Source organism: Eulemur rufifrons, chromosome 21 (assembly GCF_041146395.1).
Source record: "Eulemur rufifrons isolate Redbay chromosome 21, OSU_ERuf_1, whole genome shotgun sequence".
Taxonomy (NCBI): Eukaryota; Metazoa; Chordata; class Mammalia; order Primates; family Lemuridae; genus Eulemur; species Eulemur rufifrons.
The window spans coordinates 18941559-18954748 of record NC_091003.1 but is presented as its reverse complement, the minus strand read 5'-3'; positions in this window follow the sequence as shown (position 1 = coordinate 18954748).

The following is a 13190-nucleotide window of genomic DNA, read 5'->3' as shown; positions in this document are numbered from 1 at the left end:
TGGGGGCCTGGCCTGAGGATCTGACCAGGGTGAGAGAGAGCATTTGAGGTCACATGACCCCTGGGCACCTGCTCCAGGGGCTCCGGCTCCAACTCCCATCTCTGCCCTCACCTCTCCGCCTCAAGGTCCTGGGCGTTGGCAGTTTCCCCCGAAACTCTTTCTACCTGCCAGGCCTGTGCCCGGGCTGTGCGCAGAGAGCTCCATTTCTTCCAGGAACGCCCTTCCTCCGGCTGCTGAAACGCTCAGCAAATCCACAGCCCGTATCAAGGGCACCTCACGGACACTACCACTGATGCTCCACTCTCCGGCCACTTAAGGGACAATCACAGTCGCGGCCTCTGGTCTCAGAGTCCAGGAGTTGAGGCTGAGAACAGAGGGCCCCGTCCGCCAAACTGGAAGTTTCTGGAGCATTGAGGCCGGCTGGGTCCCGCCCGGCACGCAGCAGGCAGTCAGCCCAGGTTTGTTGAGTGAATACATAGACGAGCGCAGGAGGCAGGGAAATGAACTCAGTGCCGCTTTGGGGAGGAAACCGAGGTTCAGGAAGGTCCTGATCGGGTTTCCGTCTAGGAGCTCAGTCACTCTGCCCTCCCCCTCCCTCCCCGTCCGCCTGGCCTTGGCGCCTCAATGAGCCCTTTGTCCTCCGAGGGGCTCAGAGCTACTGAGGGTCCCTCCTCGGGACAAAGGCATGGAGGGGTGGGGGCTGCTCGGGGTGCCCGGCGGGGGCTCAGAGGCATGGCTGGGAAGAATGTGCTCCCGCCGGTGGGATTTCCATGGGGTCAGGCTCCTCCAGCCCTTCAGGAGGGGACAAAGGCCGCGGCCACAGCACACACTGGAACTGATCTGAGCCGTCCCCGTGGCCCCTCGGCCCCCACCCCACCGGGCTGACCTGGAGGGCTCCGGTCCCGAGAGGAGGGGCGGAGAAGCAGGAGTTCCCACCTCCCTGCGGGAGGGAGGCTGCCAGGCCCTGGGGGCTTGTGCTGATCAGGAGCCTCCTCCTCCTCCTCCTCTTCCTCCTCTGGCCTCTGCCTCCCACCTCCTCCGAGAACACAGCCAGAAGGACAGGGAAAGCGTTGGCCTGGACCTGTGGGGGACTAGGGAGTGGGCTGTGCATTTATCCAGTGCTTACTGCATGCAGGGGACAAAGCAGGGCAGGAAGAGCAAAAAAGACCTGGTCCCCTGGACTCCGAAAGACCCGAGTTGGCCTTGCCCTGCATTTGGACTAGCTGTGTGGCCTCAGGTAAGTGGCTGAGCCTCTCTGAGCCTCATATGTATCACCCTGGCCCGCCCTGGCCCTGTGAGACACACTGTCCACCCACAGTCTCATCAGTGTGTGTCTCTACAATGCTTAGGTCAGGCCCCTGCACAGGGCAAGCATCACACGTATTTCCTGTCGTTGTTAATTAATATTATTACCTCCATTTTGCAAAGTGGAGAATCGAGGCACAGAGTGGTTTATTCTACCACCACCAGCAGCTGACATGTACCAAATGCTCACTCGGGGCAGGCCCTTGGCAAGTCCCTGTTGCTGTATTTAATCCTCACATCTCTCTGCATTCATGCTAAAATCAGCCCCATTTTGCAGATGAGGAAACTGAGGCTCAGCGAATGGCCACCCCCCCCCAGGGAGCAGGGTATAGAGCTGAAGGGTCTGCCGCCCAGCCCCTGCTCTGGTGTAATAAGGTCAATGCCACTGCCAGACTCAGGCTCCAGCCCCTCCCGGGTCCCTACCCTCCTTAAAACAACAAGGTGACCACAGGACCTTGCTGGGAGGGGCGTGGTTATCCCTGTTTGCTCAAATCCCTACAAAGGTGCAAACAGAAGATGCCCCCTTGCCGGCCTGCAGGCTGGGAGCTCAGAGTTTCCCAGACGTGCACCTGGGCCAGCCACTCACCTCCTGGGCAAACTTGACCCACAGATCACACAGCCCAGAGCCTCAGTTTCTCACCTGCAAACCAGGGAGGATTCTGACCCCTCATCTTGCACGGCTGCCTGAGTGCCCTGCCAGCACTTGGCACACAGTAGGTGATCAGCAACCCCTGGCTGCCCAGGTTCTGATAACAGGCAGGGGGGCCAGGGGCGTCTCCCCACCCCCACTAGAGTTTGCCGTTTCCAACTTTCCCTTTTCCAACTTTCTCTCGGGAAGTCTTGCCTTGGGAAGTACCTGGGACAGGGGCTGGTTTAAGCCCATTTGTTAGATGGGGAAACTGAGGCCCAGAGAGGGACCCTCACCACTGGCTTCCTTGCACTGTCTGTGCAAACCCCACCATGTGCCCCATCCTGCCGGACTGGGGCCTTCTGGAGGCTGCAGAGGTTTGGATGGGTTCAAGTCGGTTTTGCATGTGACCTCAAGGCAAATCACTCCCTATCTTCAAGCCTCTGTTTCCCTCCCTGGAAAATAGGGACAGGGAGCCCGAGCTTATAGTTGATGCACGGGAAGTCCCTGGGCATGGGCTCCCCGAATGACAGCTGGTGTCAGCAGCAGCATTTACAGTCCCCTCCCTGTCCCAGCAAGCCAGGAAGAGTTCTGCAAAGCCCAAACCCTCCATAGGCAAAATGCAGCTGCCAGCTCCTGTCCGGGGAGTCTCACAGCCATGCCCCGTTGGTCTAAGGGTCTCCTTCCCTGCATCCCTGATCCGAGTGCTGTCCCTCTGGGCCCAGCAGCTTTTGCACATATAGACCCTTTTGTCACCTGCCTTGGCAAAATAAAGTGAGTTGAAGGGCTGACACGTAACAAGCTTTGATGAACGAGGCAGAGAACCTGGGAGGCAGGCCAGGCCCAGGAAATGAGGCAGCAGGTGGCATCGGGACCAAGACTGAGAACTTCAAGGGGACACTCTGGGACCCCAGGGAAGAGTGGTGAAGGAAAGAAGACGCCAGGAGCTCCTTTTAGGATGGGCTTTCTAATGCTTCGGAGTAAGGGGTCCATGGGATGGGGACTGGGTTCTGGAAGCCCCTCCCTGTCCTGCCCCTCTACAAACTCTGGGCCCAGTGGAATTGTTATCATCGTGGCCACCTCATTGCCCCTCCAACATGCTGAAGATGCTCCCACCACAGGGCCTTTGCACATGCCGTTCCCTCTGTTCAGATATCTGCTTGGCTCACTCTTTAACACCCCCAGTCTCTTCTCCTGGTCATCTTCGGGGGGGTGTCCCTGAGAAATTCCCTGTCACCCCCTATTTCCTCCCCTGGCTGTACTCATCTTCATAATGGAGTTTGCTCGTGACCTGTTGTGTGTGTTTGAGCACCGCCATGAGCGGCCCCAGGAGTCAGAGTCGGAGCAATCAGCCAGGGTCCCTGGTTACAAGCCCCAGGCCGCCGCCCATTAACCCCAATAGCAGCCGAAGGTGGGGAGGGCGGTGGGCATGAAGCAAGGAAGGGGACACCACCGGTGGCCCCTTTCACTCGACCCACGTCTGGTGAGGACCTACTGGGTGCAGGCCCTGTGCTGGCTGCCGCGGTTACCAAGGTTCCTCACTCTCCCCCAGATTCCCTGGACCTGGGTCCACAGGAGAAGGGACGGTTAGTGGGAGGGGCCAGGGAGGTTCGGGGATTTGGCTCTGGCCCTGGTTTTGCAGCTGGCCTTGAACAACACACATGATTCTCTGAGCCTCCATTTCTTTGGGTATAAAATGGAGAAATTGAGGGTGTTTCTCGGAAGACTGGAGAAGGGTGGCATGTGAGGATCCCAAATGCAATAATTTCAAAGGTCCCAGTGATAATGACACCCCTTTTTCAACTCTTTCCAAGCTTTTCTATTGCTACAAGGAGAATGTCTCGGCTCAGGGCTACTAGGTCTGTAACATCGTCTTTTATGCAGAGAGTAGGTCCCAGGCCAGAGGCCTCCAGAAGGCCATGGTGACACTGCCAAGTTTTCAGGGTGTCCATTTTAGGGTCATGATAGGACACGTGGGTACCTTTCTTCTAGACCCCCTCTCTCGGCCATGCTCCAGAGGGAATGTACTAAAATTCCAACATGACCCCAGCTTAAAATCCGACCAAGTAGCAAAAGGATGGACAAACAGATCAACAGAACAGAGAGTCCAAAAATAGACCCGACGTGCACCGTCAAATGATTTTCAACAATGACACCAAAGCAATCCAATGGAGGATGGGAACTCTCTTTAACAAAGGGGCGGGGACACCTGGATGGAATGGAAATGAGGAATTGCCTCTGCCTCACACCATGTGCAAACCTAAATCAAAATGCATCACAGAGAGCAACATAAAGGCTATACTTAAAAGTATAAAGCTACTAGAAAACAAAAGAAATTTGATAACATGGACATTGGGAAATTTTAAAACTTTTGCTTTGCAAGAATAACCACAGACTGGGAGAAAATATTTGTAACACAGAGAAGGTGCTTGGATCCAGAATATATAAAGAGCTCTCACAACTCAATAATAGTTTAATAAAAAAATTGAGCAGGCAATTTCACCAAAGAAGATACAGAGATAGAAAATAAGCACATGAAAAGATACTCAATATCATTAGGGAAATATAAATTATCACCACAGTGAGATATTACCACACACAGTAAAATGGCTAACGTTAAAAAGACAGACAATATCAAGTGTTGGCAAGAATGAGAGGAGGAACTGGAACTCTCAGAGCATTGGTTGCTTTGGGGCTGGGGAGCTGACTGGGAGGGGGCAGGAGAGAACTTTCTAGGGAGTTTGTCATGATTAATCTTGATAGGGACTTGGGTTACATAGGTATATACATTTAAGGAAATATACTCAAATTATACATCTAAGATCTGTGCATTTCATTGTATATAAATTATATCTTAGTTTTAAAAATGTGAAAAAGGCAGGCAATGCTGGGTTATATAAGCAAACAAAAAAATCCCTTCCAAGATATAAAACTGTGCCGTGCTGTAAGAGTTTGGCAGTTCCTCAAAAAGTTAAACATAGAGTTATCATACAACTTAGTAATTCCACTCCTAGATATATAGATCTATATCCAGGAGAATTGAAAATATATGTTCATGCAAAAACTTGTACACAGATATTCATAGCAGTATTATTCAAAATAGCTAAAAAGTTAAAAGCAACCCAAATGTCCATCAACTGATGAATGGATAAGCAAAATGTGGTATATCCATATTATGGAATATTACTCAGCTATAAAAGAGTAAAATATTGATCCATGCTACCATTTAGATGAACCTTGAAAGCATGCTGAATGAAAGAAGTCTAACAAGAAAGACCACATATCATACTATTCCATTTATATAAAATGTCCAGAATTAGCAAAACCATAAAGACAGAAAGTAGATTTGTGGTTGCCAGGGGACGGGGGGAGGCAGGGGATAGGGAGTGACTGCTCATGGGAACAGGGTTTCTTTTTGAGGTGAAGAGAATTTTCCAGAATTCGACAGTAATAATGGTTGCACAACCTTGCGCATATACTAAAAGCCTCTGACTTATATACTTTAAAATTAAAGTGCTTATAGTGCTTTAGTGTTTAGTTATCTACTACATCATGAGAACGTAAAGTAAAATAAATAAATAAATAAATAATATACTTTAGAATCATTAAAATGGTGAGTTTTACGTTATGTAAATTTTATCTAAATTAAAAAAAAAAAGGTTTTTCCCAGATTCCTGGGGCACCTCATCAGGCTGTGTTCTAACTGCAGATGCAGGGACTTACCCCCACACTATCCTTGTGTCATAATTGCAGGATTTAACATCCCAAATCCCTTCCAGGTCAGGTCAGCCCAGACCAGGGCCAGGGGCTTGGCATCCCCCACACCCTCTCTCTCCTGTGCAGCTCAACTGCAGTGCCCCAGGTGGCGTCCTCCCCGCTGAGCCTCTTGTCATGTAGGGAAATCCGTGATGCACTCTGGTCTTCGGATCCTTTTCTAATCTTTTTTTTTTTTTTTTTTTTTTTTTTGAGACAGAGTCTCACTCTGTTGCCTGGGCCAGAGTGCCATGGTGTCAGCCTAGCTCACAGCAACCTCAAACTCCTGGGCTCAAGTGATCTTCCTGCCTCAGCCTCCCGAGTAGCTGGGACCACAGGCATGCGCCACCATGCCTGACTAATTTTTCTATATATATTTTTAGCTGTCCGTGTAATTTCTTTCTATGTTCAGTAGAGACGGGGTCTCGCTCTTGCTCAGGCTGGTCTCGAACTCCTGAGCTCAAACGATCCGCCCGCCTCCGCCTCCCAGAGTGCAGGGATTATAGGCGTGAGCCACCAAGCCCGGCCCCTTTTCTAATCTTTTTAAAAAGAAAGTGGGGTGGGGCTTCCTTCTTGGCACCTCCCCAGGCTTGCTAAGGACAGAACACCCACGTGACTCCTTTTCCACACCCTCCCATGAGACACTGGGGTACCCTGAGCTGTCGCCTGCTTGGGTGACATCCCCAAGATCATTTTCCCATTCTCTTTGGTGGCTGAGCATCCTTCCCTCCTTTGTGGCCCGTGGCCACAGCCCTGACAGGCTCCCTACCCGCCGTCACCCTGTCCACGGCACTCAGAACGCATCCAATGGTAGTGATTTACGAAATAACATAGTTCGCCATCTTCATGTCACAGATGGGGAAACTGAGGCCCTGAGATGTTAAGTCCTTTGGCCTCATAGCCGTGAGCAGCAGAGCGAAGTTTCAGGACAGCCAACTGGCCTGTCCTTTAAAGGTTAAAAATCAATATGTGTTAATAATCTGCATAATGCTTACTATTTATTGAGCACTGACTAAGTGCTAGGCACTGGGCTGAGAAACACTTTACAAACATAGATCTTTCTAGGGGCAGGTACCACCACCCCCAACTTACAACTGAGGGAACTGAGGTTCAGAGAGGTGCGGTGACTTGCCCACGGATGCCCAGCAGTTACCCAAAGCCCACTCTCTTACCCACCCTGCTCTCCCTCCTCGATCAAAGACACCATAACCCTCAAGGCACAACTTAGTAGTCTTGAGCCCAGCACTGTCCAATAGAAACAAAATGCGAGCCGCATGGGTAATGCTCCAGTTAGAATTCTCGAGCAGTCCCACGTGTGGGTGTGCACACCCTAAGATGACCCCAATGAGTCATGTCCTGGTATAATCCCCTCTCCTTAAGTGTGGGTGGAACCAGTGACTTGCTTCTAACCAACAGAATATGTCAAAAGGTGACGGCTTGTCACTCCCATAATAACACGACGTTATGTAAGACTCCGTCTCAGCAGACTGGAGTGAGAGACCCTCCTGCTTGCCTGGAAGAAGCAAACGCCATGCTGGGCACTGCCAGTCGGCCACGTGAACTTCAGGGACCTCTGGGAGCTAAGGGCAGCCCCGATCATCAGCCAGTGAGAAACTGGGGCTCTCAGTCCTACAGTCTCCAGGGGACGAATTCTGCCAACAGTCCGAATGAGCTTGGAAGTGGACGACTCCACGGTCCAGCCTCCGGATGAGAACACAGCCCACCACACCCTGATTTTGGCCTGCGAGTCCCTGAGCGGAGAGCCCAGTTACGCATGGACTCCTGATCCACAGAACGGATGTTGCCAATTTGTTACGAGCAATAGAAAACGTAACACACCACATTTTTTAAAAAGTAAGAAAAAAATAGATGAAATTATCTTATTGGCATATTAAAAGTAGAGCCAAAGTATTATTTGAACATGTAATCGCTACACAAAATTTTAACTTTGATTAATGAGATACTTTATATTCTTTTTTTTCATACGAGGTGTTTGAAAGCCCGTTTGTTTTTCCCACAGAACATCTCGACTTGGACCCGCCACCTTCCAAGCGCTCAAGAGCCACACGCGGCCAGTGGTGACTGCGCCGGACAGAGCAGGTCTGGATACTTAGGGGGCCCCTCCTTCTCGCCTGCGTCACCCCTCCCCAGTCTCGGTGCCCAGCACTGGCAGATGCCCACAGGAGTCTGTGATTCCTGACGTTGCCGATGGTTACCACTCACTGAGCACTTTACTGTGAGCAGGACAAGTGCAAAACCCTCACTTGAGCCTCACATCTGCTCGTCAAAGGGTTGTTACTGTGGACGTCCTCCCTCACTTTACAGATGGGGAAACTGAGGCTCACAGAGGTGACGCCCTGGGCTCCAGAGCCTGGACTGTGACCCAACCTACCATCTACCCGGGGCATCTGAAGCCCACTCTGGCCGGAGCCCACCAAGTCCCGAAGCCTCCTCCTCCTCACACACGCAGCCCAGGTGGCCCCAGCCCCCAGTGCCTTTACGGGGCCCCAAGAGCAGGTGACATCATTACTTCTCTGCCCCCCCCTTCTCTCCTTTGTCTCCTAAGGGCTAACCCACCTCTGACGGGCCCTCCCTGGCTCTAAAAATGCCTTTGAAACAGCCTGATCATGGAGTGAAGTTTCTGACAATTTGCAATTGATGTCCCAATTCAATGGGGTCTTGTGCCGCCACCTCCTTCTCACCTCGGGGACCATTATGATGCCAGCCTACTGCAGAGAAAGAAAAACTGAGACCCCCAGCAACGTCTCTCCAAGACAGTTTGATGGACCTTTGGGTTGTTTTCAACTTTCTGGCTATTTTGAATAATACTGCCCTGCATATCTGTATACAAGCTTTTGCATGCATACCATTCCCTGTGGTGTTTAGTCCAGAATCGTCCCCCAGAGAATATGGTCCCTTCTGAGGCTGCAAAAAATGGTATTCACTCAACATCCAGCCGCCACGGAGGCACATCGCACCTCCCCGGTGCTGCGCACGGCGCAGGGGCTGCATGGGCCCCCGCCCTCCTACTCCGAGCTGGGTCAGGGTCCCAGGCTGCCTTCTGTCCCTCAGCACCCCAGAATTGTCAGCTTGGGGTGGAGGCAGCCTCCTGAGGTGTGAGAGGGGACGTCTAGTTAGGATGATGTTTCTCTGTCCATGTGGAACGGCCTCACTTGTTCCACCTGCTGCTGGAACCCTCTCCGGGCTCTCCCCAGGGCCACGTGCACCCCAGTGTTGCGGCCCCTATGTCACATGTCCCCACACATACGACGTTGTGCCAGTCTGTGGCCTTTTTGGCTCTTAGGCCCTCTGAGAGTTCATTCACTCCCATCCATTCACTTCACAGCGACCTGAAGTCGCCCCAAATCCCACACTCAATGCCCATTATTCTTCCGTCTTCCTGCCTTTCCCTGGGTCCTGAACACGATCATATACCACTGTCACTCTGAGCAGGAGACCTTTAAAGGTTAAAGAGATTTTTTTTTTTTAAGCTTCTCCAAATTAAGGGGAATATAGAGGCCTTGTCCTTAAACCTCATGTTCTGACAAATATGCCATTAGCTATATATAAAGAAAATTTTAAAAGTTGAAAGAAAAAAAATACGATAAAACTTCTGCACAATTAGGGTCAATTTATATTCTGGGATAAATAGGAGAAACTCCTATGCATCCTTCAAAACCTTACCTGGACATGACCTACTGGAGCAAGCCTTTCCTAAGCCTCCCACATGGGGTTTGTGAGTCTCTCAGAGTGACATCCCTCCCTTGTACCGCCGTGGGTTATTGGGCATATTCCCCTCACTTTTAACTGTCAACTTACTTGCCCATCCAACCTCATGCCTCCTTTCTAGGCTGTGAGTATTTTAAGGGCAGGCTGATCCATGATCTCAGTCCCAACTGGACTCAAAGCCACTTTTTAACTGCACATCCCTGGACACTTCATCTCCCTGAGGCTATTTCCTCATCTGCAAAAGTAGGATGATTCTGTCCTGGCCCAAAGTTGCCCTGAGAATTAAATGAGATGCTATTAGTCTATGAGGTGCCTAGAACAGAGTCTGGTCCTCAACTCACGGCAGTTCTATTACTTGGATCCTCGGTTCCAGGAACACGGTAGGAGCTGAGTCAATTTGTTGAGCTGAAATGAAACAGTGTGAGTAGCCTGCACCTGCATTTGTCCTCTGGTTACTGGTGAGGGGCGGGGACCCAGGTCTCTGAGTCGGCAAATGTCCTCCAAGGTCACGCTTCCCTGCAGATGGTCACAAGAGAGCACCATTTCCAACTCTGAAGAGTCCGGGAGGCTCAACCTGCCAGATGCCAATGGGAGTTACCAGGTGTCAGACGGGCACGGGCACCGCCCCCTCCCCTCTGTGCCTGGCAAGGCGCTCAGCAGTCTGCCCACGGATCGGCTCTGTGGGACCGGAAACACACGTGCCCCTTCTGCTGCCAAGGAAACTGAGGTAGAGGGCGTACCCTGCCTGCCTCCCAGACACGGGGTGACTCCCAAGCTCTTTCCACTCCGGACTCTAGACTCACGTCAAAGCAACCATGGCGAGACATCTTCCTCCATGTGTTCTTGCTTCTGAGATGGGGAATTTCCTGCACATAATCAAACTTATTTACCAGCTTAATGCCAGTCTGGGGAGCTTCCATGTACGTGTGTTAGTGTGCTGCTTTCAGGGGTAGATTCGTCTCGGAGACATATATCACAGAGACATATGTAAGCTGTTTGCCTCCACGCTAAATGGCTACACTTCAGTTCTCAATCTGCCGCTCTCATTTCTGACTCATCTCCCACTTCAGCCTGGCATCCGGCCCGCTGACAACAGCCGTCTGATCTGCTACAGGCTGGGAGAGAAGGTAACTGCATCCATTACAATTATGTGCAAAGTAAGAGTTCAAAGGGTCTGAGTCAGTAACCTAGTGCAAGGCCAGAAATCTGACGTTAACAAGAGCCCTTAAGTGCTTTTCTGCTGCCAGGGTTCTATGGACCATACTTTGAGAAACACTGGGAGGTAAAGGTGCAAGAGGGAAGGGCAGAGAAGGTTCTGCAACGGCCTCAGGTTGAGGCTGCAGGTGCCAGAGTGAAGTTGTCCCAAGCGTGGCCCATGGGAGAGTCGGTGCTTTTCCAGGGCCACGAACAAGGCGGTACCCTTCAAGCTAAATGTGTTATTTGTTCCACTGCGGAAACAAGAAAACAGAGGCTAGAGTTAAACCACCTGCCCGAGGCCCATGGCTGTAAAAGCAGGAAGCAGCCTCCGACCCAGGACAGCCCGACTCCAGGACACCGTCAGCTGCGCTGGGTTCCCATGACACCAGTGCCGACGGTTTATGCAGACGGAGCCCTTCCCACATGTCCCATTCACATCCGTTGTCTCCCGTCACAACCCCCCGAGCTAGACCCATTTCACAGATGCAGAAAGGAGGAACTGAGAAGCTACGTAACCAGCAGGAGGTCACAGAGCTTCCTGGGACCTGCACCCGAAACGCTGGAACCCCAGAGAACAGCCACCCCACATCACGGCCACCTGGGGGAGGCAGGGAGGGCCGTCCCTGGCCCCCTCCCTCCTACGCTGATCAGTATCGGTGGTGCTCAGCCCCTGCATGATCTTGCCCCCCACCCAGGAGACGCTGGGCAACATTTAAGGGTGCGTTTGGTTGTCACAACGGTGGGAAGGGGGTGCCACTGGCATCTTGTGGGTAGAGGTCAGGGATTGCGCTAAACATCGTACGATGCACCAGGTGCTCCCCCCACAACCAGGAATTATCTGACCCCAAATGCCAATAGTGTCAAGCATCACCAACGCTACAGCCCCCAGCCCCAGCCCTCCTCATCCCACGGAATTCAAAGAGACCTAGGGATAAAAAGAGGGGGTGGGGGAAAAAAAAGCAAGCAAGCCCCACCCACAAATGTACCACAGTCACCATTAACGTCATATTTATTGTCATTTAGCTGCTCAGGAAAACATATACAGGTATATACAATATGCATGAATACAGAAGACTGCACTTTACATATTTTTTTTAAAAAAGAAAGAAAAAAATAACACTCAATTTCATGAGCTATCGTCACAGTCTTCCAACCAAGCATTTCAGAAATGAATTTCTTTTTAAGAGTCAAAAAAGATTACAGGATTGCCTAACACACAGCAGAGTTAAGTTTTCATATTTTACATGTGCAAGAACGTTTTCGTTTTCTTTTCCCGAAGAGTTTGCTATGCAGTACCGATTACCAGTGTTCGGAGTCTCGCGTGTTGGGGTGTGTTTTGAATTTGCTTTGATTCTTTCCATTAAACCAAATGTAATGAAATAACATCCTTTTTGCTTAAGGCTATTTTTAAAGCTGTTCCATTCCGGGGTCACGGGGAGCGAGAAAGTTTCAAACTTCAGGGGTTTCCGAGGTTGCGAGGACCGTGAGCTAATGGCCGAGTGTTGCTAGACTCGGCGCTGAGAAAGTCAAAGACAGAAGTTAAGACACTTTGCTCCCCAGCCTTAAGCAATGAAGGAGAAATCATTCCTGTTTGAAAAGTAAAATGATGAAGCTCTCAAACAGCTGGACGTTGCAGAATCAGAGGGGACGTGGAGGTTTGCCCAGAGTGTGACCGATTCTCTGATAAATTCGTGCCACCTGCTGTGCCTGCCCTCTGCAGCCAGGTTTTGCCCTCCGTCTAGATGGCCCCGGCGGGCACCTAAGACGGCCCAGACACAGACCCCAGCCTAAAGGGCCACCAGAAGGAAAGAGAAGGGAGGGGAAAGCATCTGAGGTTTTTCTGGAAGCTCCTCTCCCTTTGCTGAAAAGTTCTTTGAAATAAACAATGTGGGTGTTGTATGGTGAGCCCAAAGCCTTCCGGTCACTAGCTGAAAAAAAAAAAAAAAAAAAAAAAGAGCCAGATCTGCAAACTCTGGGGACCTGGCGGGGGAGGGGAGCTCAACATGGAGCATTTAAGAAGACACGCCCGTTACCAAAAACTGCAATAAAATACCGAGGTCGCCAATGTTGGTGAAGTGATAGCAGTCACCTCTTCCTTGTCTGAGCCACCTGGAATCTCTGTGCTCCTCCCCACCTCCACGAGTCCCAAAGGCCTTTTGCAGGCATCAGCGGCACCTTAGGGTCCTGCCACTCCTCTCTGCTCAGAGGAGAAGTTATGTCTTCGTGAGACACATGGGACATGGCTCTACTTATGCAACAGGGTGAGGTTAAATTAAAAAAAGGGGGTGGGATTCCAGGGCTCAAAAATAAAAGGCCCCAGAATCAAAGTCCTTAGTTATATTTGCTTTCTCCCTCCTGGAGCCCTCAGGAGTCTGCAAAGCACTGCAGAGGAAGACACCCAGGCACCAAGGGGAGGGGCTTTGCGGGCTGAGCCTGGGGGCGCCTCCCCCCTCCCAGGGATGGGGCTGCCCAAGCTGAACCAGGACGGAATGGGAGAGGTGGGGGAGATCCACGCAGCCCCCTCCTTCCGCCCTGGGATGCACAGCCAGAAACAGACGCTGGAAAAAGGCAAAGGCTG